Source organism: Bombus vancouverensis, chromosome 9 (assembly GCF_051014615.1).
Source record: "Bombus vancouverensis nearcticus chromosome 9, iyBomVanc1_principal, whole genome shotgun sequence".
Lineage (NCBI taxonomy): Eukaryota > Metazoa > Arthropoda > Insecta > Hymenoptera > Apidae > Bombus > Bombus vancouverensis.
The window spans coordinates 12,676,275-12,703,600 of record NC_134919.1 but is presented as its reverse complement, the minus strand read 5'-3'; the positions used below and the strand labels follow the sequence as shown (position 1 = coordinate 12,703,600).

At 42.7% G+C, this 27,326-nt stretch overlaps 1 protein-coding gene across 1 annotated transcript in view; it reads left to right on the top strand.

The window, feature by feature from the left end:
- Positions 1 to 27,326, top strand: part of Nlg3 (Neuroligin 3) — a 223,640-nt gene that overhangs the window by 114,019 nt on the left and 82,295 nt on the right. The window lies entirely within an intron of this gene.

The following is a 27,326-nucleotide window of genomic DNA, read 5'->3' as shown; positions in this document are numbered from 1 at the left end:
GCCGGAATCAATTAATACGAGCACGCCAGGTAAATGACTATTTTCTCGAGCAGGGACCACGACTGTCCGCCTTCCTCGTATGTAAACCGGAATTCTGGATCGGCTAATGGCGCCTGGTGAAATACGGCCGGCCGTAATTGTTACGTAATTGAAGACGCTAAGGGGTGGCGCGTTCACGACGAGAAAAGCCGATTTAATCGAGCTTGGATTAATTAACCGTCTACGATCGCGTGATTACGAATTCCAGAACGAATGCGTTGTTTCCAAAACACGGCAATCACTAATTTGCATTAGAATCGTTAGAATTACGACCGCTATTACGCAACTTACGAGATCACTTCTCCATCAGAAAGCACTCGAGTATGCGAGCAAGTTGTCACCGAAGGCAGACAATGGATCGTGTTACATCGCGTAACACTCTACCTAGCCGAGGCCACACACCGCGGGCAATATGACAACCAGATGTCTTCGGATACTCGCAGCGTATCCTCCATAGTTTCAAGTACCTTCCATAAATCGCATAGATTTCCTAGAAAAGGTCCTTCAAACCAAACAAACATCTGTTTCCGAAGAATTTCCAAAGACTATTGTCTACCACGGCTTAACTAGGGAAAGTTAGTTTTTCTCACGTACGCTGCAATCTTCCTCCCACTAACCACTTTCTCTCGAGGGCGGTTAAGACCCTTCGTTTAACCAATTAACAACGAAGCCTATTCCCTCACTCTCTTAACTAACATCGGCACCGACAAATCCGATGGTCCCGTGCGCTAGACACACCCATCCTTAGCTTTCCTCCGACACAGCATCGTCTCCCAAGACAGTACTGATTTTACATCCTTCGAACAGTCAACATCCTTTAACCGGGTATACACACCCGCAGATCAGTCACTCACTCATCTCGTACATACGCACCAGCGTAACTGCCTTCGTTATAAGTTGTTGGAATAAACGGTGAAATATAACTTACTCTACTGTGTCATATTCATTTAACCACCTCTGTTATCTTAACCGAAACAGGGGAACGACTACTTCGCGGCGTCGATTCACCGAATCGTAGCGAGAATTTACGCCTCTCGCTGACGCGTTTTCCTCGCGACCGCGTCTCTCCGCGAACGGTCGTAACAGATCGTCTCTTCGAAAGAAGATGAGAAGCAATTACAGTTGCACTTCAGGAGGAATGTGATCAACAAGCGGTCGACTGTGAACTGGATTCAGAAGATGAGAAAGAAATACGCGATACAAACTATGGTATAATCATTTTCTAGTGTTTTTGGCTGACAGAGAGAAGCTGACAAAGTGTCGCTTTAAAAGATTTATCACGCATCTCCGATGCACATTTTCAACCACGGAGAGAAGCTAGAAGGAAGAAGAAAATGTTTTCTTAAACCCCAGATGATATCCGCTTGAAAAATAAAACAGCCAGTTCGGGAAAGCGAAGGCCACAGTTTTACATTCCTCGCGGTGTCCAGACAGGAAAATGTATTTACACGTTAAAATTATTCTGTTAAACAACGTGAAATTAACGAAAGACCAAATGCAAGCGATTAAAATTAGAACCTCTGGAGTAACAGTCAGCAGAAACATTCGAGAGTAGACGGTATAATCCCGGAGCACCTTGAGTAATCGAACTAATTCCCTAAAATACGCGGCTAGAGTGATTGCTCTAGGATTCGGTGCAATTAAGGACAATGCACATCTAGAGAACCATGGCCGGCGTTCTACGACGCAGTGGTCAAACTAGTACGGTCAAGTGGGTCGCGAGCTGATCCGAAGATAAATATCTTATGATTCTGTGGAAAGGGTGGATGAAAATCTGAATTAGAGTATGGTGCTGCACTGGCTCTGAAACACGAGAGCGGATAAGTTGTGCGAAGCACGGGAGAAAGTTCGAGTCGAATACATCGAAGGAGCAGGGAACTAAACCAGAGTCAACTTAGAATGCTATCTCAGAACTAAAAGCTAGAAGATCTTCTCTAAGATTTGAGGCAACGTTGTCTCGGAATTCCCAGCGTTTGCGGAATATCTTGTGGTCAAGAACAACATAGGATCGGCTTTCAGGGAACGATCTGTGGTTCGTACAAACACCAGTAACTAGATCGTGGCTATATGGACCTGGTCACCAAAGCCTGAGATCTTTTGTACCGCGATGGTTCCGGGTCTGAAGCGAGGAGAAATTATTTAAGATTGGAAGAAATTTTTGAAACATTTGACAAGCGTGAAATTGGGGTAATGGAACGAGCACCGAGCGTCTCTCGCTTAAGTATCAAAGGGGTTGAGCACTATCGCTGGCAACGATAAAAGACGGCGAAGATGAAAACGAGGCGCAACGAGTTGCGCCCTTGACTCTGACGCCACCAACCCGGATTCGACCCAGATTCCCGAGTGTCCTCCTTTTTTCGTGGTTTCTATCGCCTAAATATGATCGTAAAATCGTTCTTGGCGACGTATTATTCAGCGTCCGATATTCGCTGATCGTTTTTTCGATATTTTGAAGACTTTAGGTTAAACAAAACCGCAAGAATCGGAAAACGAGTTATCGCGACGAAAATTCGTGTGATTTTATAACCGAGGACAACCATAAACCTTTGAACGCTGGCGTATTTTACTTCCATCGCACTCATTCTAAATCGTTCGAAATGGCCTCGTTAAGAAGGAGCAACCGAGAATGCATTGCACGATGCCTAGTGCTGGCACTGCGGCAAACGAGGAAAAGAAAGGATAAAGAGAATGCGAGAGAGAAGAGTTCGATCGTGGACAAGCATCTTCTTCGAACGAGACTCGCTTAGCTTGAACGAATAACTTGGAATCGTCGCGACACACTTTGCATCGAGATATCAAGAGGAAGGAAGAAGGTGCACAGAGAGAAGTGCCAGGTCGACGCGTTAACTTGGCGAATAAATTATCTAAGGAGGTCGTGCTGGTATTTATCGCACCACGTTCCGCCGCGTGTCGCGAAATCACGGCCAACCCGTGCACGCAGCGACCTCGAAGCAATTAATTTCGCACGGGGGATGATCTTTGAACGTTTGCTGTCCTCGAGCAGGATTAACATGGTCAAAATCTATAGTTCTCTTGTTCGCCGCCATTTTGCTTCGAAATCGAAATTTCAAAGTTCAACTGAAATTTCATCCCACTCCCGAGAGGATAATTTTATTGGTCGAAACGTGTAGTCTAATCCTTTGTAAATTTCTATTATATAATTTCTAGTACAAATGGATATTTCATGGAGAATTAATTGTGCTGCCAGTAACGTTTCGGACAAATGTTGGATAAACGTCCCGCACGCTATCGATTGCACCGCAGCTCCAACATTTGATCGTAACATCTTCCCTATCGGCAGCCCTTTGATATCTGTTAGATAATTCTCTCATCTTTAATTAGTCCATTGTGTACCTTCGAGTTGGTTGGATACGCCTAGAAATTCAAATAGTTCCCTTTGTCGCCGCACCTCAAGTACGGATTCTCGATCGCAACAAAGCTGGAATCTGGCTTTCCCCTATTCAATACGATCAACGATCGTAACCGCATCTTCGAGGACCAGGGTCATAGCTGATCCAGATTTGCTCTACGGTCAGACGTGCGGATAGATTTTCACAATGAAACTTAAAATTAGTCGGCCCTTTATTCGCGAAAAGTCTGGTTCAACGTGAATTTCACATGAAATATAATATACGGCGGAAACTTTGATTTTAATCAACGCTCTGCCGACGCTTTCACGATTATCAGTACAATCTAGATGCAGCGAGAGTATACAACGTTTAACTGTGCACCGGTAGAAATCGATCGCCATCAGTTTTCCATTGCTAAACGCATGCATTCCACGTACACGGTATCTAGCTACGTAACCACTCACGTTCCGGAAAAAGTTCAGTTTATGCGTTCGCTTAGCAGGATTCAATAAGGCGAACATCTATTGATTCGGTACAGGCGATACGTTCGATGGAGAACGTGGCAGTGCACGCCGGAATACCGAAGAACCGAATTAATCAGAGGTAATATAAGACCGGCTAAATACGGGATCGCCCCTGTGCTCTCTAGGGTTTCCTTTAGAACTAGCCGATTATCGATTGAGTTACGATCGAACGTTCCTATGAATACAAGAATATCTGGGAATTTTTGTCACTTTGTCAAACGAATTCGGTAGAAACTATATTTGGAGAATACATTTCAAGAATCGATGAAAGAAATTTTTAGCAGTTTATTGACGAAATTTCATCGGAAACAATATCAACTTTGTTCTTGTATCATAGATACTATCATGTCATATTCGTGACGTGGATTAAGGGCCAAATATAATAAAACCAGCCTGTATTTGTATCAAAATTCAATTTTAACCAGGTAGTATCCTAGAAACGCCTGTTACATCACGGGTATTCAAATCACAGAAATCGTTCGATTCGTTTGCACATGTTCCATTGGTTGTCCGTCCGGAGCTTTACTCCTTTACGAGTTGTACTTCGGATTGTATCGAAATCGCAAATCGAAAAGCGGCTGGCGCTTGCGCGAAGATAAGCCAGCGTAAAAGCGGCCTATCGTGGTCAATCATCGACAGATTACCGTTTAATTAATCCGTCGAATTCGTTTTTGCGGGATCATTGCCGGTACAATGGCAGTACGCTGGTGCCGTTTATCCGCGGGGAATTAGCGGCCTCGAAACGAAACCGCGTATGCACTTGTAATTGCGTTACGCCGATCCATCGATGACACAGTTTTATGGGTTATTATGGGCTCGGACGGACCTGATTCCCCTGTAAGCGATCCATTGTTATCCGTATTCACGTGGGAAACATTCTCTTGAAAATTCTATAACAGGCCACGCTCTGGTATCAAACTATCCAATTAATTTCTTCGCGATTTCTATTTTATCGTATGAAACGTAACAAAATATTTTTCTTATTTCAAATTCTCGGTTTAGATATACATACGTGAACATTTTTTTCCGCCACAAAAATATCTCGCAGCCGTGAGACACAATAAATACATGGAAAATTATTATTCAGATTTTTAGAGCACGAGGAAAAGAGACGCTCGCGGACAGAATTAAATGGACAAACTATAAAAAAAATGCGCCGATTTACGAGGCGACCGCAGCTAAAAACTCCCCAACGTCGACCCTTCCTCCGTTTCGTTCGTGTAAATTCAACGTGCGACGCTTTTATTTTCTACCTTGCCCTCGTGCAGAGAGGACAACACTGAAACACTCGACGATTTCGACGTCGGCTCGACACGAACTAGCGACGTCTTCTCCTTATTTGCTGCGTCGTTGCGTGCAGGACTCACGGTGGCGTCCTTTTCGTCGCCAATTTTTACCATCCATATTGCCTACCCCATTCCTTCCAAGAATCGTTTATTTTTATCCCAGATTTTTCAGGTAGAAACTCTTCCATTGTCCGTTGTGTCGACCATGCTACTCACCTGTTTCTATTTTTATTCTTCGTGTATACGTTCGTACGGGGGATGCAAAATGGTTTCTTTCTATGAGTAGAGTTTTAAAGATTTTTTGTTAGATGAAACAAGTAATTCGATACAGGATTGCCTTCTCAGAATGAAACACTTGTCGTGCTTCAAACCGCAGTCCCACGAAACCGAAGCCCCAGAAAACGAACGAAAGGACGTTACACCATGAAATCTCGAGTATCCGCCGTACGTGTCCCTTCGATCGGAAAAACCAGCATTCCCTGTAAAACCCCCCGCAGGTGTATCGCTGCAGGCCAGTTCTATCGCATACACGAGACAAAACGTAGCGCGAGGACTAATTCGCGACGTCGTACCCGATAAAGTCAGTCGATCGCAATGCTTGGCTGCAGCTTAAAACAGCTTTTAAAATCCCGAAAGCCGACCCGATATCGGCGAATGTAAATACCTCACCGTGGCTGTGGAGGATCGGAGCTACGGGGAAGGGTGACGTTCGCGGTGAACAGAAGCGGGACGGGGTGAGTTCGGTCGGTTCTGCCCTTCTCTTCGGATTCGCCTTTATTTGTTCGAATCGTGTATCCAAACTCGCAAGTGGATAGCCGGCCGCTGGAACGCGAAACAAAAGAGAATGAACCGGAGAATATCCGAAAACAATACATCGTATCCGCGATCGACTGACTACCACCCCTTTCCAACCATCCCGAAACGAGCTACATAAATATCTCGCTGCCGAGGCTATTCGATATGATACAGTGCGAGCCCCTAACCGAGGCAAAGATACCGGCTGCTTCTTGCCAAATATTGCTTTCCAAAAGTCTACCCAGTTTTCGATCTATCATCCCCTTGTTATTTATTGGAATCCCAGGTGTTTTCAGGTAAAGGGACATTTGCTAGCAGCTATTCGAAAGAGTTCGAATGTTAGGTGGATCAGAGTACTTTTATACAATTTATTAACTAATAATATCAGCGATTTCGCAATCTTACATCGTTGTGAAATTTCACTAATAATATTAGCCCACTGACCAAACTTTTGCATTAATTTACAACGAAAACAGACACGGCAAACACGCGTTAGACTCGTGTTTTATCTGACAACCAAAACTAGCAAGTGGTAGGAAGTGTATGCATAGAAGCTGTTTACAGATACAGAACGATAATACTGTGGAAAGCGACAGAAAACACTAACATGTACAATTAACAATGTGTACTTTAGGAAGGAAAACTAGGAATAAGGAATAGGGATCAATTGTTAAAGAAACTTTCGACGATCGTTCTAATAATATGGGTCGTGTTTTTTATGATCCCTGGTCGTGATAATTAACGACGATTAAGATACTTTGAGCGTAGATCGCAGCGAAAATTCGAATATTTATAGAACAGTAGTGTATAATGCTGTTTGCTGCATGCCTCGAGCAACGTTTCTCTATTCTTGTAGCCCTGCGGGACGCAGAACCCGCAGTTCGAGGTCGAACTTAGATGGTGTAAACGACAGTCGCGCCACTTCACACCTACTTACCTTCTCTTAAGCCGACAGACTCGCCCCTAGCTAGAATCGACCGAGATCTTAAAATCCCATAGACGTAGCTAACAAGTGGTTAAGTCGGTCCAATCTCCGCTACAAAATTAAAATGAAGAGAAAGTTGAAGAAAAACTATAATTGCGAAACTTGATGTCAAACGTACAATCTTATTTGATCGTTAAAAATCTTTCTGAGGATCGCTCGATCATGTCACATTCTTAAATATTATAATCTCGGTAATATTTTTACGCTAATTAAATTAGATTGGAAGATCTCGCATGACTAATTCAAAATTGTCTACAGACTCTTCTCGTGGTATCGAGTTTTCCCAAAGATCATCAGAACGAGTGAAACTAACCTAACCCTTAATCGTGCTTGTAGTTTCTCTATAACACAGGGTCGCTACCGAGAAGTTTGTCAAGCACTGCGACAAGCAACTTCCAGCCACTTAGCAATGTTTAAGACGAACTGTAAGACGTACCGACTGAAAATTACTTGACCCCTTGTGGCCATAAATGGTCTTCAGATCGAAACAAGATTCAGTCTTGCGTTCCATGATTCAATTCGAACGATCCGAACAACGAATTAAGAAGTTCCTCGTTGCGGTGCATCCGAACAGCTGAAAAGGAAGCAGCGAAGACAAGACAGCTTCGTCAGCTGGAAACTATTCACCGATCTGTCCGGGACAGACGACGTCTTTAAGAAAAGGACTGTAGATTAGAAAAACGAATCTTCGTTCGTGGCAATTACACGACTATCCATTGGGAATGGATGCAGCATCGATGGATCTGCCATATCAGGAGATGAAATCCTAAATATAATAGACAGATACTTTGTGCAGAATTTTACAAGTTTTTCATCTTTTTATCTAACTGCCAAATAAAGTTCGAATTCGCAGCTAGGTGAAACATTTTAGGACAGCTCCGATGGAATAGAATCTATGTGCTATATTTTCGCTTATATTTATTCGGTCTGAAAAGGCTATTACAAGAATTTACGCTATCGCAAGTCAGTATAACAATGACATTTTTAACGTTCGAGATAACATCGTTGACCCGTGACAACGATAACCGCGAGTTCACAGGATTGTCCAATTCCGGAGCTTAAATGCTTTGCGGTTGACACGTTTGCTTTGTCCTTTTTGCAGCTAGTCCGTCGGCTCTGTGTTCTTCGAATTAGACGAACATACTGCACGCTAACGAAGTTGAAGTTCTCGTTTGCTGATACACCGCGAGGGAAAAGCCATGTTTGCACTGCAAACGGTCTTTTGTTACGTCGTAAGTGAGGGGATATTAGTATTATGTTAGAGTCGCGGTTCTTAACTTGCTTTATGTTTGCATTGTCGTTGCAATGCATAGAAAGTTAAGGAAGACCTGTATGACTTCGATCATAAGTGTAAAGCGCAAAGAATTTACTCGTACATTGTAATTTATTGCGTTTCTGACAATTAGAATCGAGACGTCTGAATTATGAAGCTCTTAAAAAAAACAAACGATATGACATGCGAGTTTTTATATGAGAACAAACGTCAAGCAGCGTGGGGAACATACAAGTCCAGAATGTGAATAATACATGAAAGAAACTGAACAACGAGTTGTTTAACAAAGTTGAACAATTGTACCGCGTGTTAATTCATGCCGCAACGTATGTAGAATTCTCGAAATAAATATATGCAAACGAAGTAAAATTCGATTGGAGCCAACGAATTGTACGACTCACTTTTCACTAGCTAACATTTCCTTGAAAACGGGTCCCGCGAGAACAAAACGTGTGGAATAAAAGCAACTAACGTGTACTCTAAGTTAATTAAATTTCCTTGAAACCAAGAAAAATAAGTGCATTGTTTGGCCTTAGCGACGTAGTGAATTTAATTAAGTAACTGGAGGAAGTAGAATCAGGCCATATATGGTCAGACCGTAGATTCTTAGTGAATCTTTCTAATTCCATGATATTTGACATAATCATTCAAAACTCTGTGGCGTTGTAAACCCGCAATAAAATTTCAACGACTATTTACACAGGACTCGGCCTTATAATTTTCGAAACAAGGAATTTTAAGAAGAAACGATGCCACGAGCGAGGATAATTACACGTATAATTCGTCCTATGGTTCAGATATGTCCACGACGAGACGTGAATTTCGAAACACGCACGGATAATAGATCTTGAATTATTAATTAGGGGACAGTGAGGCAGAAATCGAGACGTCGTATTAGCAAATTATACAGGATGCGCGTGCGCGTGAGTTGGAGCATGAAAGGCAACCTGGTTACACCGTATGACCGCACCGCGTCGTCTGCGTCGAATAAATTAGTCGTGTTGTTTCTACGCCAATGTAACATCTACAACAAATTGCCTGCACAATTTGTGTGCTTCTGCTGGACAAACATATATGTATATCTGTATATGGGAAAAAGATTTCTGTAATTTATAGCAATGTGTTTTTGGGGTCCGTTTGGAACGTTGCAACGCGGTCTATTTTTTACCATTCCCAACGAATTTCGTTGGCGTGATATTTTAACGAATTCCTGGATTTATCAAGTTTTATATATTTACGTCAAAGCTGCAAAACCATCCTCCAGATAAAATATGTTCCTTGCTTCGATGATGCGGAAACTTTGCACCGCTGGAGTCGTCGATATAAGGTTGGATATAGGTTCGAAGACGACAGCTTCGTATTTTATGCGTGACTCTGCTCTTTCGTGACTGCTTGCTCGACGGAAACGTTCATTTGCAACTCGTCGGGGCGCACGTTGTCATCAAATATTGAGTGGTCCCCGCAGGATCGTGCCTGGCAAAAGTGGCAGAGACCTTGCCAACGATACTACAAACTTGTCGAATCTTCTTCGGGTTGCCAATTAAACCGGTGAGCCTGATAATATTGTACGTCGAAGGGATCCGCTAGAGCCTATTCCGTGGAGCTGCTCGCCCTTGTAAGATATAAGGTATATCACTTTTGGGGAAGAAGGACGAGATGAAGAAAGCTTTTTGATTACCGAGCTGAGCAAAAGATGCCGAAGTATCTATCTCTTCAACTAATAAAAAAAAATGGTCCAATAATTTTTTTAAAGCGTATAAAGACAATTAATATGAGCTTAACCATGTTCGTGTTTACATACTGTCTCATGAACAATTAAAATCAAATGTGATATATGGATACGTATGATAGGCGATTTTTCAGCAATTAATCCCCGTCGATGGTTTTCAAGTATGTTATCACGCTATCTGCCGATAAAACAATTTTGAAATTTTATTAATATTCATATTGAACATAAAACAATCAAATGGATCATTTTGAAGAATTTCATTGAATCACTATAGCGCACATTCACATTGTTCGCAAAACACAAAAGATCATTGATGAAGAAGGCTGCGCGCAAACGCAACGCGCAAAATTGGGAAATCATTGATCAACATACAAAGGGGTAGGGTAGAGGTTGGGTGGATAGGATGAGAAGGGTGGTGTTACGCAACGCGTCACATCATTTGTCGTTGAAACAATAATACCAGTAACCGATACCGATAAACTCAATTTCGGCCGGTGTCGTAGAGAGAGAGAGAGAGAGAGAGAGAGAAAGAGAGAAAGAGAGAGAGAGAGAAAGAGAGAGTTGGGTGGTTGCAGATGGACCAAGCGGTGGAATAATGAATTGCAGCGCACCAAGCGGATTCCATCTAAAATCTCAACCGCATACGTTAACATAATTAAAAACGACGAGCGTCCAGATCTCGACGGGATAATTAATACGATTTCACGGCTGCTAAGCGGTCAAATGAAATCCCTGGCCGCGGTGAAATGGCTCTGGTATGGAGGAATGAGCGGACGACGTCTGTAGAGAGTAACAAAGAGGTGAGCAGCGAATTGGAGGAGAAACAGAGGGGACAAGAGAGAAATTTCAAATTTATCAGTAATGAACGAAGCGGTTTCCGTAAATACTGGCGATTTCGAGAACAATCGAGAGACAGACCAGCTTCGATTTCAACGACCGAACTGGAATACTCGACGCAGTCGCCTCTGTGTTAATCCAACGCCACGAGGATCTGTCGCGGTCGTACCGAACCAGCATTAATGTCACTGGCGGCGCGCTAATTGATGACATCATAATTATTATGCACGATTATGTAGCAGGAGCCGACCATGCGCGGCAGAGACATCAAGTTGCGGACTTTGGCAATATACTGCCCCCTTCGTCGGCCTCTACGGGTGTACCGACGTCTCTCCAAATTCCAGGATCATTTCATCGTCCTTCTAACTTGTACCTGATCGAATCAAAATCGAACGTCAACTAGGAACAAAGAATATTAAACGGGTTTCACGCGCATCGAGCTTTCTGGTTGAATGTTCCGAAACATCCTTATGCTTTTTTCTACGTATATACGTACACGCTATATGGATACTGCGCGTCGTTTAGATAAAGTCATATTGCAAAAATGCGAGATAGCGTTCACTGATTATAACTCAATAGGCTCAGCCCGCTTTAATACGCTTTTAAAAACAAAGCACGTAAGTTACTTCTTTATTGGTCAAAGGAGTCACATCTTAGCTGGAAACAGAATTCAATTAAGTAACAGGAACAGTGATTCGGTCGTCGTGTTTCAAGCTAATACACGGGAAGGCTAGAAACATCGAAATTCTCGCGTCGTTCGTACGCAATGATTGCGACGTGTATAACCACAGAATGGTGCGCGTGGAACGTGACTGTGACACATTGGACCAACGTACGTGCGAGACGCATTACGCCGCTGGTGCGATCTGAAATCGATCGACTGTGACCTAGAAGGATGATTAATCCCGAATCACGTATACCGTTCGCCATTGGGAGAACTCTGGAATGCAGTATTAGAGGCCTTTCGGCCACCGGTTCCTAACAAATTATTCAGAAACGCACCTATTATCGAACAATTAGCTTACACTAACAAACTATTAGCAAGTGGAGCTTACGCCAACAAACTATCGGTAAGTCAAGCTTACGCCTGCCATAATAGCTCCACAAAGAAAGGGAAGAAAGGTGACCGCTATGCGTTCCCATAAAGTACTAGTGAACCGTGGGTATTGACTTCCCACTGGAATGTACTTCCAGTAAGGGAACAAGGGCCCGTAATTACTGTTACCTTGGTCGAGTGGTAGCCGCGTGAAGAACAAACCCTGCCGCAGGCCGCTATGGGTAACTGAAACTAAATGAATTTTGAAGCGTCGTTCAAAGGTAGCGGTGTACGTCGAGCGAATGAGCGCGAGCAGGCGGGCGCGCATATACAAGAAGAGAACCGGTAGAAAGTTTGCTGACCGTAAACGGACGTCGTGACTCGGCTGGACGACCTAATTCGCGGGCGACACGGAAAATAACGAAACGCTGAGAATTCAATTAACGACGGGCTGCCGCTTCCAGAATTCAACCGCGAACTTTTCCGCTGGTTGTAAATTAACAATAAGCCGAAAATCACGAGGTCGGCCGCCCAGTCTTCCGTCATTCGGTTTAATTAGCATTAGTACGGTCCATGCTTTTCGGGACGAGAACGTTCCTTTGAACGACATTTGTCTGAATTTCGAGATGGACTATGCTATCTTTCATTTATCATCGTCGAGAGAGGGCAAGTAGCGAATCTAAACTGGCTCGTTTGACATTAATATCTTACGTTCAAAAGTTCGTTTCATCTAGCTTTTCGTAATTCATTCCAACTGGACCAACCGCAAGATAATCAACGGCTAGAATGTCGCGTAACCTTCGCCTCGCTCGTTTCAGGGGTTCATTCAAAGTTACAATCGGAAATAATACGGCGAGAAGAGAGGAAAAACGAAAACGAAACACTCAAGTCAATACTACTTCGCGTGACGTCGAATAAAAGGCAAGTACGTTGTTTACATGCAAATTGCAATCATAAACTGCAGAGGCCAGCCGTGGCCTACAGAAAACGCCGGGAAATTCGAACGGAACACTCAAGCACAGTGAGTGCCGTTTCATTTTCTCTTTAGGTCCGGAATCCTAGCTCCTTCTCTTCCGGTTGTTCCTACTAAAGAAATATATCGAATAAACTGTCTTAAGCAATAGAAAAATAAGCGCACGACCGATAGAATTTTGTCACAAAGAGTTCCAACAAAAATCGCTCCTTCGATAAGAGATGCCTTGTCTCTGAATTAAGGATATCTCTTTCGTCTCGCGCCAGACTGTGTAAATTAGTACGTTCAATCGGTTACTTGGTGCGAAACAATATTCACCACACGCCGGAGGGTGGTAGGGGATTGTTACGCGTCTCGACGCTTTGTCGTCGGCAGAGAAAGCAGGGTAGAGGGGTGGAACGTAACAAAAAGGAAAGAAAAGGGGGCGGAGGAAAAAAAGAGGAGAAAGAGGCGAAGGCAGCAAAGGAGGCTGCATAAAAAGGGAAAGAATAGCAAAGTGAAAAGGGATTAAAAAGGATAGGGGGGGACGAAGCTCCGAGAGAAGAGGAAAAGAGCGAGAGCGAGCGAAGAGGTGAAAAAAGGTATTGTTCCGAATTATTATCGCGAAACAGCGTGAAGCCGTCTCTACACGCGTCTCCAGACGAGTGTTTGAAACAGCCGACAGAATATTACCTTCATTATTCATACGCTAGGCCTCGTTATTGTTCGCAGTATTCTTTTCCATGGCGCTCGAGGACGGCTGTACGCGTTTTGAATTGTGAATTACCGATTTTTAGTCACAAACCGGATGACATGTCGCTAAACGCTGTGAAACGAGAGAAACGGCCTTTGATACATGATACATTAGCATCGATACGATAACACGATCGAGACGCGTATAAATGCCATGCGGTTGCCCCTTCGGCGATCCAATAGTCTCTCGTTTTTCTCATTTTTACACGTCAATCTTTGATGCGTGAATTTATGAACGAAAACTTAGGATTTATGGAGCAACTCAGGGGATCTTGATACGGTTCCCTGCAAATCGTCTCTCTGTTTCTTTTTTTTTTTTTTTTTATGTATCCAGCATCCGACGTTGATACGTAGAGCTCAGGACTTCTGTTTTACGATGTTAGAGCTTCGCGAAGGATGATGTTGAATATTGAGAAAAGTCTGTACAACTATCGAATCTTATCGATTATCAATGACCTCTCGCATTATGAAGGCTATTCCGCTTATGTACGCGTTGCGGAAGTTTCCTGGAACTCTCGCTCCACAACGCATGTCACGCATACACTGACACATATTCATGACTATCACGCGCGCCGAATTCATTCATGTTCTCGTTTCGCGAAGATTCTGGAGCATACCGAAACGTGCTGCATTCATTCTCGTATACAAGCTTTGCACATATGTATATTGTAGCTTGTCGCTATGAAACATATAGTTTTTCAACTTTCATATTAAACATTCGTCAGAATCACGTACTGTGCGTCTCACGAAAAGATATTTTGATACAGGAGTATCGGTCTAATTGGTTATTTTTACTATTTATTTATCTATTTACAGAATAAACCTTTTGATATAACAAATTAACATAAAGGACAGAAGAACGAAGAAGGAAAAAGCAAAACTAGTCAGTGTATAAAATGATAAAAGAAGGAACAGAAAATAGATATGTACAAAGAGAAAAAAAAGGAATTAAAACAGACACGTAGGAAACGATGAGACAGAGGCATAACATAAAATTATGTATAAAGAAAAAATTGTAACATAACACTGTCATAGAAAGCGTACAAGAGTATGTCTTAAAAATACTATAAATTGAACGAAGATATCTACGCTCGTGTGGCAAGAGATTGATTATACGTAATTGACGTACGATTTATGCAATTATAGTAACCATACAACATGCGATGTAGTTGTGTATAAAACCACAGGCGACTTCTTAGCTTCTCCGTGGTACATCAATGAACAGCGACTGCAATATATTCAGACAATCAGCAATACTTATAGTTACTTTACTAATGAAGACTATATCAGATATCATCCTTCTCTTGCTCCGTGCGGGAAGATTTAAATTATCAAGAATATTGTAACAATGAGAATCATCATGAGAACCAAACGACATCGGGTGCCCACTATATTTGACAGCCAGCCTTAAAAATTTCTGTTGAACGCTCTGTTTGTTCAAACTGCAATATATGTGAACGATATAGAAACCATATTACGCTGGCATATCTTTCAATTAGTCTGACAAGATGACAGTGTAGTATTCCAAGAGCGTCTGTACTTTTCAAGAAATTAGAGGACCTGTGTCCTAAAGAATTAGGACTTATTCTCTTAATGTATGTAACAAATGCATAAATACGCGAATGTTTCGCATGTACGAATCATCAAGGTTATAGCTACGTTATGTAAGAACGCGTAACTCCTCTTGCCCGTATATCATCCCTTCAGTCATCTTCTCATCTCTACATCTCTACGAAACTCCAAAAATGCCTTTTAATTACTGTCCTTCTCGAATAATCTTCGTTCCACTCCTTTGCGACATGCAACGTGCAAGCTTCGATAGCTGGAAAAAGGGATGTCCGTCGAACGGCGTGTAAAGCGAGAGCGATCAGGCAACCTTACACGGCCGGTAGCAGTCAAAGCATGCATCAGAGCACGTCATCGGGTGCTCGCATTTCGTCGAAATGAATATTAATCTCTCCGTCGGGATGGCCAGTTATTCGCGGGTGGAGTGTACGCATCCACGACAGTCGACACTCCCTGTCTGTCCTTTATTGCCACTGATACCAAGCGCACAGCCACCGGCCGCCATCCAGCCAACGGCACGGCCATTCATTCGCTCGGACAAAGTACTGACGCCGCTCTAAATATACGGTCGCATAGTGCCCCGAGGCTTCGACGCGAGTCTGTAATGGGCACACGGACGAACAGTGTCTGGCCGCAAGCACAGCTTCAGTTGCAGCTACCCATACGTACACGTAGAAAGGAGATAGACGGATAGACTCGAACGTGTGTATCTGTGACTGTATGCGTGAGTGTGTAGGTGACTGCAACAACGAAGGGTGATAATTCCTTGGAGCTGGCGAAGGACGAGGTACAGGAAGGCTGTTACCGGGGTTGTTGTCAGTGGGAAAGCCAGAAGGGAGAGCATAAGGAATGCTCTATCCCGTGCTCGCCATTAATTCTGACCCGACTTTCCGTGGTCCAGGTCGCTTCCACGTCTTTCCGCTGCCTTTGCATAATCGTCAAGCTTCACGGTTCATTAACTGTTGTTTTCGAACGTCGTTCATCCTGCCTCGCCTCTTCGCGAACCGCTCTGTGTTTGGGATAATCACGTGTATACGCTTGCACTCGCATTCTATTATTGACGGGGCTAATGGTTAAATTTGAAGGTGCACAATGAACGTGTTGTTTCAACGTCTATATGACCTGTTCCCTAAACAGAGAAATGCTAACATTTCTCATTACTCTGGCGCTTCTCTTCCGGATTTGCAATGTTTTTGGACTTTCAACTGCATTTTCAGAGACGACGTTTTCATCCTCTACGATTTACTTGGAAAATCGTTAAAGGAATTGCGAGGATGTTATTACGCAATAGTTCATACCAATTACGCGAAAGCTTTTTAAAGCTGTGAAGCTTTCTTTCCTAAACTACCCGTTTAAAAATTAACCCTTTCACCTCTCTCGATCACCCGTGCCGGCTAAAATTTTCGACTTTCTCGATCCAAAGGAAAACTTTGCCACTTGAAGCGGCCCGTTTCGACGAATTTTCGAGGAAGGAAGAAAGGACACGGTGAAACGCCCGAGCCGAATAGCCGGGAGAAATTGTAATTCACTCGCGCGATAGCGGGCAGGACCAACTTTTCCGAGCAACGAACGCGTTGACGATGTTAGCCGCGAAGACATTTCTCGCATGAAAAATCCGGCCGACGAAAGAGTCGGAGAGAAAGGGAACTGGCAAGTAAGTTTCTGGAAGAAAAAAGGAACGAAACGAAAGACGGCCAGAAGTCGGGAAACAATGGAACCGAGCGGCTCCGGCGTCACTCGACCCGAAATAAAAATTAGACTTCATCAAACGACTCGACGGTGGCTGAAGCGTCGGATTAAACATTGTTCCTTTGAGCTCGGCCAGTTCCTTTCGGCCCCTTTCTCCGGAAAGTGGCAGGTACGTATAAAATACCGGGGTGAACGCCATTGTTTCGTGGTTCGTACCAACGCCGGAAAGTAGAATTACTCGTTTGCGTGTGGTCCAAGCGAACAGTGCCTTAAATTCGAAGAAGTTCTCGGTTTTTTACCGTCACATATTCTACATTTATTAATTTCACAGTAGGAAAAATGGTCGAAGACATCGAGCATGGCACGAAGTAAGGTATAATTGAAAAGTTGAACAGAATTTATTTCTGTTCTTGAGAGATTGAAACACTTTCCCAGAGTGTTTGCCGCGAAACAAATTTCTCGTGCCGCTGCTCGTTTCTATTAACACGAACAAATATTTCATGGGCAAATAATGAATTCTGGAACTCGAACTTTCATCGAGACCTTTTCTCGTCTACTGCCAGAGATATCATTTACATCAAACTTTATTTCAATTTACAAGGTACTCTCGATATATGTTCGCGCTGCGATGAAAGCTTCTTCATCTCGTTTACATTAAAACGAATCAGCAACGAGATCACGCAGCCTTTTAACGTTCCACGATCTATCGTTGCTAGAAGTTGACGTTGAATTTTCAAAGATCGTTGTCTCGCCAGTGGGAGTTTGCGGTTTCCATCGAGTTTCCTATAATTGAAATACACGCCAGTAGCGACTGACAAATCGGCCTGCCTTTCTGTTACTCTGTCGCTTATTTCTCCAGCTTTAACGCCGCGAGAGACGGCACGAACTTGCGAAACGAACGACTAGAATCGTTTGCAATGTGGCATAAACGAAGCTTGAATGACAGGTTCGCTGAGAAGAATAGACACTCGTTAAGAAATATCGATCGAAACCGAACATGTCTTTTGATTTCTACTTGTTTCGTTAACAGAATATTGCAATAAGTATGGCTTACTTTTGTCTTTTTTAATCTTCTTACTGGGAGCATCTTGATCAAAATTTTAACGAAATCAATTCTCATCGTTGTGTTGAAAGTTGCAAGTAACGCAAACTCGACGTAACATATGCAACTTGCATTTCAAATTCAAATGTATTCAAAATATACAGGATACTTGAAGGTTCCATTACATCAATTAGCGAAATATTCATAGTGTACCATAGAGAAGAGGGTCGAATGTTAAAATTAAAACTTCTCATTCTCCTTGAATATGCATATGATACACCTTCGATATAGTAGCGCGAAAATCTCTATTTCTCCATACATTTACATGTAACATAAAAGGAAAAACATGGCAACGTCGAAAGAAAAATCTCGAGACTGACTTCTAAAAACGCTTTTCATTGATCGGTCAGTTTGGTCCATACGTAAATGCATCCGTCGGCCGCGCAATCTGGATGCAGCTAATCCATTAAGTTCCACGTATACGGGCAGAAAAGGTAAGCGAGGTTGCGCAACGAACACGATTTCCTTTCTTCTAGGCTGATTCATGTCAGTGTTAGTTTACTGCGTCAATAATGACTTGGCCGATATCGATCGAACATGGAAAAACGAGAAGGACTTCATAGACCATTTCTTCTGTTCCTCTAACCTCACGTTCTATGTGTATTTCCTTTTCGCGTACTTTGCTCTTCGTGGACATATATCTTTTATTAATTAGACGTCTCTTATTTTGTATTTAAATTCGAGAAAAGATACGAAAATTGAAAACAGCTTCGAGCTTTCGAGAAACGTAGTTATCTATGTAATTACGAATCATTTTTTAAGTACAAATATAATCCTAAGAATGAGATTAACGACATTGAAAGAAAAGAGGGAGGGCAAATCAAAGAAATTGTAAATTTTCATATCGTTAAGAACAGTTGAGATTATCTCAGGTTTACGATACAGTAATGATCCATTCACTGTTCTCGAGTTTAACTTTTAATTGTACGATTATGGGAGTTCCTAGTTAAGGAAAAATCTGTCAAACGAATTTTCACGTGTGCCCGTAAAAATTCACGCGTGATCATCGTCTAAGTCCGGCGCGTCGAAGAATTACCGAAACCGCGATTCAATTCCTGGGAATCGCGAAAGTCCATTTCAATCAGTCGGAACGCGATAGCAGAAATCCAGTAACGCGGTAGCGTGAAAACTCCGGGCCGGTGTCAATTTCGATATCGAAAAATCTCCGTGGACGTGATGCCCGTAGCGGTCCACGGTACGGTCCGGCAAATCTGTGGACACATTCTAGCGGGAAACAGTAGGTCGAGAGTACCTTTAGTTTCGATCGTGCAGCTGCCGGTTTCCGGCGCGTCCGTTCCACCGTGAAATATAAAACTTCTATTCCCTGGGAAACTTCGTTCCGACCGAACAGATTGAGCTTGTTTATTAACAGGGCGAAGGCGAGCCTGGCCTAGACGGCATTTCGCCTAGAATTCCAGCGAACCCATTCAGGAACCCCTTTAATGGATTTCCCGTATGCTTTCTTCGTGGAAATCCTCCGAGGAGGAAGAAAATTTCTCTTTCTTTACGAATGTTTGCCTGGCTTCAATCTGTTAGAAGAAATTACACGAAAACATTAGACGTTATACGTACGTGCGGAAAATAAGAAATTAAATAATCGTGACGAAAAATATACTTGTAATTCGTCTAATTAAGGTAGAACCGTGAAGCGAAACGATCGAACGCATCAGAAGCGATAGAGAAATAACAATTTAGTTTCACTTTTCTAAATATCAGTCTTTATTATCCGAACTAATAAAAACAATTGAATGGGATAGCTAATGGATCTGTGCTATCGGAACTGTCCGATTATCTAAACTGTTTTATTCTCCGATTGATCACATAAATGAGATTTGTTGCGATCAATTAACAAGCTATTAGGATAAACGAAAACAAAAATGAAACGTTAACTGTTAAAACTAGTTACACGAGACGCTTAAATAATTATCAGATATTTCGAACAAGTGGTTTTCATCCCAACCGCCTTCGTTCAATCTTAATATTTCATTAAAAAGGCATCTTTAGCCCTTATACCCGTCGATCGTAGAACAATCGATATAAGTTCCGTGAACGAGGAACGACCTCGATGATCCGCGTTAAAGAAGAATTCGGAAGAAGCCTCCGGCATAGCGTGCAATATTAAATAACTAATCCAACTCGGCATCCTCACCGAGGTGGGAACGCTAGCATCTCGTGATTCATAAATTTTGCTCGTGCCCGTAAATCCCTTTTTAGCCCCCCGTCGAGAAAATTAGATCGCTCCAAAATACACCGGTCAGTACGAGGAGGAACAGTGAATTTTTTAAAGCCGCAAATGAGCTCCCTTGCTTATCCAACGCCGTTTCATACCCGTAGGGAGAAAGCTTTTCGCTCTCATAATCAAGTATTTAACCGTAGTCAATTCACAACGTGTGCATAACATTACGTAACGCGCCTTTCAACGAACGCTTGTCGCTCGTCTTCGGGAAAATGTCACCTTACGTTGATTATGAAGTGAATCTTTTACTAACGTCAAAGTTCTGACATCACCAGTACCGGAAATTTGAAAGCTCGACTAATATTTTTCGCCTAGGTATGTACGTAGGTATGTTCTTTTCTAATACTCGATTCCTCGAAAATTAATTTACACCAACGTAACGGAAGAGATTAAAATGAAAATATCGAACGCGTAATCGGCCAACGAATGTTTCTATTTATTCGTCGCTAATGAACGGATCTCATTGGTGAATTAACAAAGTCGGATGGATGGATATTTCCAAGTAATCCAATTACATTTTTCGCTGGAAATTGAAGTTAAATGGGGCAAATCTGCGTGCGCCAACTTTTTCCATTATTTTCGTGCGGCGAATTCATCCCGGCGAGTGGCATGGATTAACGCTAAAGCTCAACGAACGAACGATCGATCGATTATCGTTGAACGAGCTGCGAAAGTGGACGATTTCCTAAAGGACGATTTCCAAAAATGTCGTTCGCTTTCTTTCTCGCTGTCTCTTTTCCATTTCTTTCACGTCTCACTGATCCCTTCTTCAATAAATATTCAGCAGCTGTGATGGCAACGTTTTTAAAAGAATCGGCTGCGCGACGAGCAGCTAAAACACCCTCGAATTCGTATAATCTTTTTATAGTACGGCCATACTACTCTCTCGCGACGCGTTTCAACGAAAAATCAAGCTGAAATAAAGCCTCGGGGTGCGTTCGAGTCTTTTGTCTTCTGGCGCGTCGATCGATCGGTCGAATCACGACCTTTTTACGTTCCTCCTTTTCTTCTTGTTGCCATCTGGTTTTGTTACCAATCTTCTTCTCGCCTGCAATCCTTCGTTAATGCTACGAGTTCGAAGGGTTGACGCTTTTCGATCGTTAAAACTGTTTCGATTGTTTGAAATTATCATCCGAAGTATCTTTCAAGATAAATAATAGTTGAGTAGCCCGCGTGTGATGTGCTCGATAAAACATTGTCGCTAGTCCGGTGAAACTGTCCACCCGTTAAATCAATCATGGTGCACGTATCGACGCGAATTGGAATTCAAACCTTCTGCGATGGCGTTATTAAAAAACCATTTACGAGCGGAGGAAGATCGATCGCGTTGCGAGGTAATAGTAACTGATTGGTAGAAATACATTAATTGCCATTTCATGCTCCTTTTCCTTCTAATTCCTTGTTTCTTTTTATTTTTCTTTGCCACGCGTGAATGATTTCTATAGATTTCTACAGAGAAGCTTCGACTAATGGATACAATTTTTATTACTCGATTCTCACGAACAGAGGAGGAGTCTCTTAGTCTTATTCCATATTAAATCGGCATTAAATAATAAAACTAGCTGATATTAATTAAAATTTATATTAATATCATTATTTTCGATAGCCACCTCACGATGTCCACTGCTCGAATTTCTCTCCGTGTATCGTGAATACGTTCACCGAAGTTCTCGTACGAGAAGCTTGCAAGCAACTCGTCTAATTATGTACACGTCTACTAACAATTTCGCAACACACAACGCCGACGAGAGTTCGCATTGTCTTCAATCTCGAACAAGAAACTCTGCCTGGGAAGGTTTTTCCCCTGACCTGCTCCCCCCTGACGCGCTGATTGAGACTGCTTTTCATCCTAGATAAGGGGCCCGCTTTGAATATCGAGGCAGTCTTGTTTCTGTTTCCGTCCGGATAACTTCGCTGTGAGAGGCGTTTATTATCGTGCATCGTGCGAGTGTCTCCCGTTGAATTTGCTGAAACGAAGTGTAATAATAACTTAATTATGATATTCTCGACGTTTCTTTTTTCATCCTGTCTATAGTTTAAAATACTGTAGGCAATTTATCTAAGGGACAGATCGTAATCTGAATCTCGATTTCGATAAAATTGTTCATGGAATCCATGAATTGCCTATAGTATCCACTTATCTGTATGCACCGTTTCCTCTCGCCTTTTCTTTCAAAAAGTAAAAATTCGTCGACTCAAGGGGAGATAAAAACGGTGAACGCGTGTCAAGCGTTTGTTGAAAGGCAAGAGAAACGTGCATGTATTCGATTGAAATTCCATTTTTAATTCACGCACCGGTAATTCCCTTTGAAAGAGGAAGATCAGAGCTGTTACCGGGTGACTCGTGTTCGATGAATCGTTGACGAGACGTAACGAAGGGACAGGTGAGACGGAATCGATGGAGCCACCCCCCGTTCCACCCTTCCGATCGGCGAGCGCTACTAAAAAATAAACGCCGCAAGTCGCGAGTGCACGACAGTTTCCTATAGAAAAATGGATTTCACTTGATTGAATATTTTTATCCTCCTGTTTCTTTTTCTTCCTCATTTTCCCGCGTTCCTGTGGCCTACCCTGTGTTTCCAATGTCTTTTTCTACTTTTTCCAAACCACCGTTTGACATCGAAGAGGAGGGCGGGGCCATAGATCTGAAAGGGGATGAAGTTCGCGACTAATTGAATTGGTCTAAATCGTTTTTAACGACCGTAGGGAATACGCTCGGATTTTCAGCATTTCCACGCTTTGCTGATCGTTATCCAAACTTTACAAGTGTGACTACCCTTTTGCGATGTAAAGATCGGCGAATATCCTTATGAAACTATTTGCGTCTTGAATTTTATCTAAAAATGTTACGATCTGCAATTTTAATCGAATCAGACTGAAACGGCAGGAAAGTAACGCTCGCCTTATATAATTACGGTTACTTAGAAGCATCCTGTTCTGTTATGCGAAATTATAAATTAATCATTTCCTGCGGTAGTATTTTCGTGCCGTAAACACAAACAGAAGTTGCATTTCGCATAACGAAGACACAAGCTTAATGGAAACGAAGAATATCTATAAGGACAGACGTCGGACGTAATTCGTTTCTTCGTAGCGAGCGGTAACGATACCGAGGCAAATATTTTCCTTCTTCTCTTTTGGAAAATACAGAAATTCCTCGTGATTTGTATAGTACACGTAAACATTCGATGCTGAAAGATAACTCGTCGCAAATAATCATGGTTTTCGTTAAGTTTCAACTTGTAGAGAATCGTGTGTGTAACAGGGTGAGGGGGAGGGGATTAAACGAATAAAATTTTCTTTTAATCGGTTGAACGGAGTCTCAATGCGTCGACCGCCTCGCGATGATTATTTAAACGTAAAATCCAATTGGGAGGAAATAGTAATTGAATCTTTAATGCGGAACGCAGGCAATTTGGTTTCGCGTGCAAGCATTCGGAAACCGCTCCGGAGGCGTGTCGGGAAGTTTGAATTTGCTTTCGCGGGCATGAACGCGGAAACGTTCCGATTTAAACACGCTGAAACGCGCCAACCTAACGTTTTAACGTTTTTTCCCCTGCTGCCTATTTCTGTCTCTCTCACTCTAGTTTTTGTTCGAGGGAAAAATGACGAACAGTCTCCATCGTCGAGCACGTAAAACGAGAAACGCGTATACGAGCTGTTAGATCCTTTGCTACCCTAATTTTCCTACTCTTTATTTCCAACAGAACTCGGTTAAATAGAAGTTATTTAATTTAAAAGAAGAGCGCAGAATGTTTGAAGTTCAAAGGCCACTTTCATTCCCTGCCCCGTTACAGAATCATCGAATTCGAATCTACGTGTTTCACAATGTCCACGCAAAACGGTTTGATTAAAACAGAATTTCTCCCTCATCCCTCTCTCACTCTCTCTCTAAGCCCGAGATTTATCTTTCTGTACCTTTTCGTTTAATTATATCCGCAAATATTTGTAATTGCTCATCGAGTAGTGCTTACCTATCGTGCTGTTAGAGAACAATCTAGTGTTAGATCAACGTTCTTCCAAAAGATCGCCGTGGAACCTTTCTTCATTAAAATCCTCGATCAAGAAAGCTCCCTTCGTTTCCTCTTTGTAAGAGCTACTCACCTTCTCGAGTCGATCGAACGCCGGTTTCGCTTCGGAAGCTTTTCATCCCTAACTAAAGGAGCTTGCCGAAAAAATGGGCGAATTACAGAAGTTATCACTTACCCTTTCTATCTACTCCTCCTCTGCTCGTTATTTTACTACCCTCCTTTCCCTTCGCGCACACGTTCGTCCATTGACCACGCAGGCTATTCGTTTCGCTCGTTGACTTGCGCGATTTTCTAACTTTTACGACCCACGTGAAATAAACTCTCTAGAATCATCGAGATCTTTGCAGTATACATCGTATATGTATCTGGAAAATGTAAAGCAGTACTCGATGAAACGGAGCTCGTCGCGAGATCTTTTCTCGACAGTCTAGCGTATCTCGCGATGAGAATTCGTCGTTTCGAAAGTATTCGAAGCAGCAACGGGTATCGCGCGAGCAACGGCGTAAAGGAAGCTGGACTATCGATTTTACAGCCCTGTCTGGCGTCAGACGAGAGGAGGGGAAAGCCAAGATGCGACACGAAGTCTCTTGAGATCCGATTACAGATCTACTTCGCGCTACTCTTGACGTTGCTGAAAGAAAATTAATCGGACCATTTACAAACCCCGGATTAATTTACCACGATGACCTATGGAGAGTTTGTTCCCAGACGTTGATCATCTTAATTCCCTCTACTTCGTAGAACGAATCCTGCCGATCAAATTCAGAGAAAAATTGGCTGATTAAAGCGTAACGTATATGCCAGTAACAATGTGATCTTAATTTGTAAGGTTAATCGAAGGCAATTAATTCAAACGATTTATAGGAAGCGTTGAAATTGCGCTGTGATTCGTCTCTCCGCGAATTCACGCTACGACAATGTATTTCTCAGCAAGCGATAATATTGTATAGGATGCAAACCATTATTCTAGAATTTCCATTTCTAAACCACATTACAGAAATGATTCTATACTATTAACTTGCCAAACCACACCGCGCGAAATCGAAGTCTATCCTCGGTTCGTAAATTGTTTCGAATTTCAGCGACAAAAGCGTGCAAGTGCGTCCGAAATCCGCGGAGAAGTCAATTTCCATCTGGGCGAAACTCGTCGAGCGGAGAACGAGCCGCGACATTAGCGTTCCTTGACCCGAGCTTCTCCCTTCGTGGATCTAGCACATTATCGATACATACGAGCGTTCTGCGAACGTGTTTCCTCGATTTCCGCACAATATCTGCGCCAACCATTCGCCTCTCCTTTTCTCTTTCCTTCTTTCTCTCTTACTATTCTGTAGTCTCGGCTTACGAGCCATTTCCTGTTCCGGCCACTGAAACACTTTTGTTTCGCCTTCATTTCCAGCTCGCTTTCCTATTCGATAATGTATTCCAACCAACCTGACCGTTTTCCAATTACAATGAACGAACGTAAGACGAGCCGTATGTGAACTGAACGGGATTGCGCGTTCGTGAAAGAATGAAAGCTGGTGACTGAGTGGAAGATCCGTACGAGGATAAGTTGTTTTCAACGAGAGAAACAAGAGACTAAGAGGTACGAATATATTTTGCTGCGCTTTTACCTAGCAGATCGGTGTTCTTGTCTAAGTATATCATATTTGAGTATATTTTTTCTTTTGAAAAATTATCGGGAGATCCTGAGTCTTGGGTTGTCGAAAGGATTGCTTCTATTATATTTGTAAAATGATGTTCATTCGAATCTAACCGATCTCCAACTAGCGATTTTATTACGCTTTTGACATTTTCGCTCATTAAATGGCGTTCCAAAGTGGAGAAATTGCCAGAATTATGCGAACAGGAATACGGTCCGACGTTCCTTCCCTGGCCAAATTCGAGTCCTTGCTGCGTCGTTCAACGGAAATGTCTAGCGCGTTGAGAACATCCGCCGAAAGCCGCAGAACGTGCGAATTTTATTCCATTACCTCTTGGACTCTCCCACTACCGCCGCCATACCCACGAGAAATATCGCGTTTTCTCGAAAGGAGCGCAACGGGATTTTATTAAAAGAGCTAGACCACGGTGGCTTTCGCGGTCCAGTGAAATTATCGCTTCGTTCCGAATGAATAAATGCTTCGCCATGTACCGTTTCCGGCTAAAGCCGACGCGTGTAAAAAAGTTCTTTCGTCGAGTCTGCTTTCTCGTTACTCGGCGACATTAACACGTAAAACCCCTGGATTGAAATTAAAAAGGAAACGGAGGACGCCTTACAGTGAGATAGCTAATTTCGTGGAAGACGTTCATCATCGGATTAACGACAATGGCCGATTGTCGGTCGGGGGGATACGGTCACTTCCGAAACGTCGAGCCACGCTACCGTCGGAAAGCTGGCCAACAGGCGCGAGACCCGGTGTTCTAGGCGATTAAAAAATTTTTAATTAAATCCGATGCCCGGCCGACGTTTACCCTTTGCGAGCTTCCTTCTCTTTTTCTTGGCGAAACTTGGCCGCCAGAAGCGCGGCTTTTATTGCCGAACGCGTTTCACGAATGTTTGCGGCCTTAATTAATCCGCCGCCTGCAGAATTCCCGGGCTCGTTTTCAGAGAATTCGACAGTGGAATACCATGCCGACTAGCTCTTTCATCGTGGATCGTTCCTCAAAACGGCACCATGCCATTTCGCAATTTATTTACTGCAATATCATAAAAAAATAAACTTGCGAGGAATCTATCTCAACGAGAGGAACCTTAACATTAACATGTTGTTATGGCATTCTGCGTTGTATTGTTTTATCGTTTCTTGTGTATTGTTAAAGGAACCTGATTAAGCTTTGGCAATATTACCTTTTGAACTGTATTTTCTAGTACAATAACTCGGACGAAAACACTGAGATTCTAAGTTTCTCTCGGTTCCCAAAGACCTGGTCTCATCTGGTTTCCTTGAAGTTCTGCCGACCATTTTGGCGAAGTCCTTTATAAATCAAGTCGAATCCGTGCAGCTCACGGATGATATCCGACGCAAAACAGACCCTGCTGTCCTCCTACCTGGTTCTCTGAAAGGACGAACGCGGAATCGCGGCGAGAAAATAAACGGGAACTTTCTTACAGATAATAATCTCCGTTTCTTGGCTCCAGCTTTAATTAAAATTAACGACAA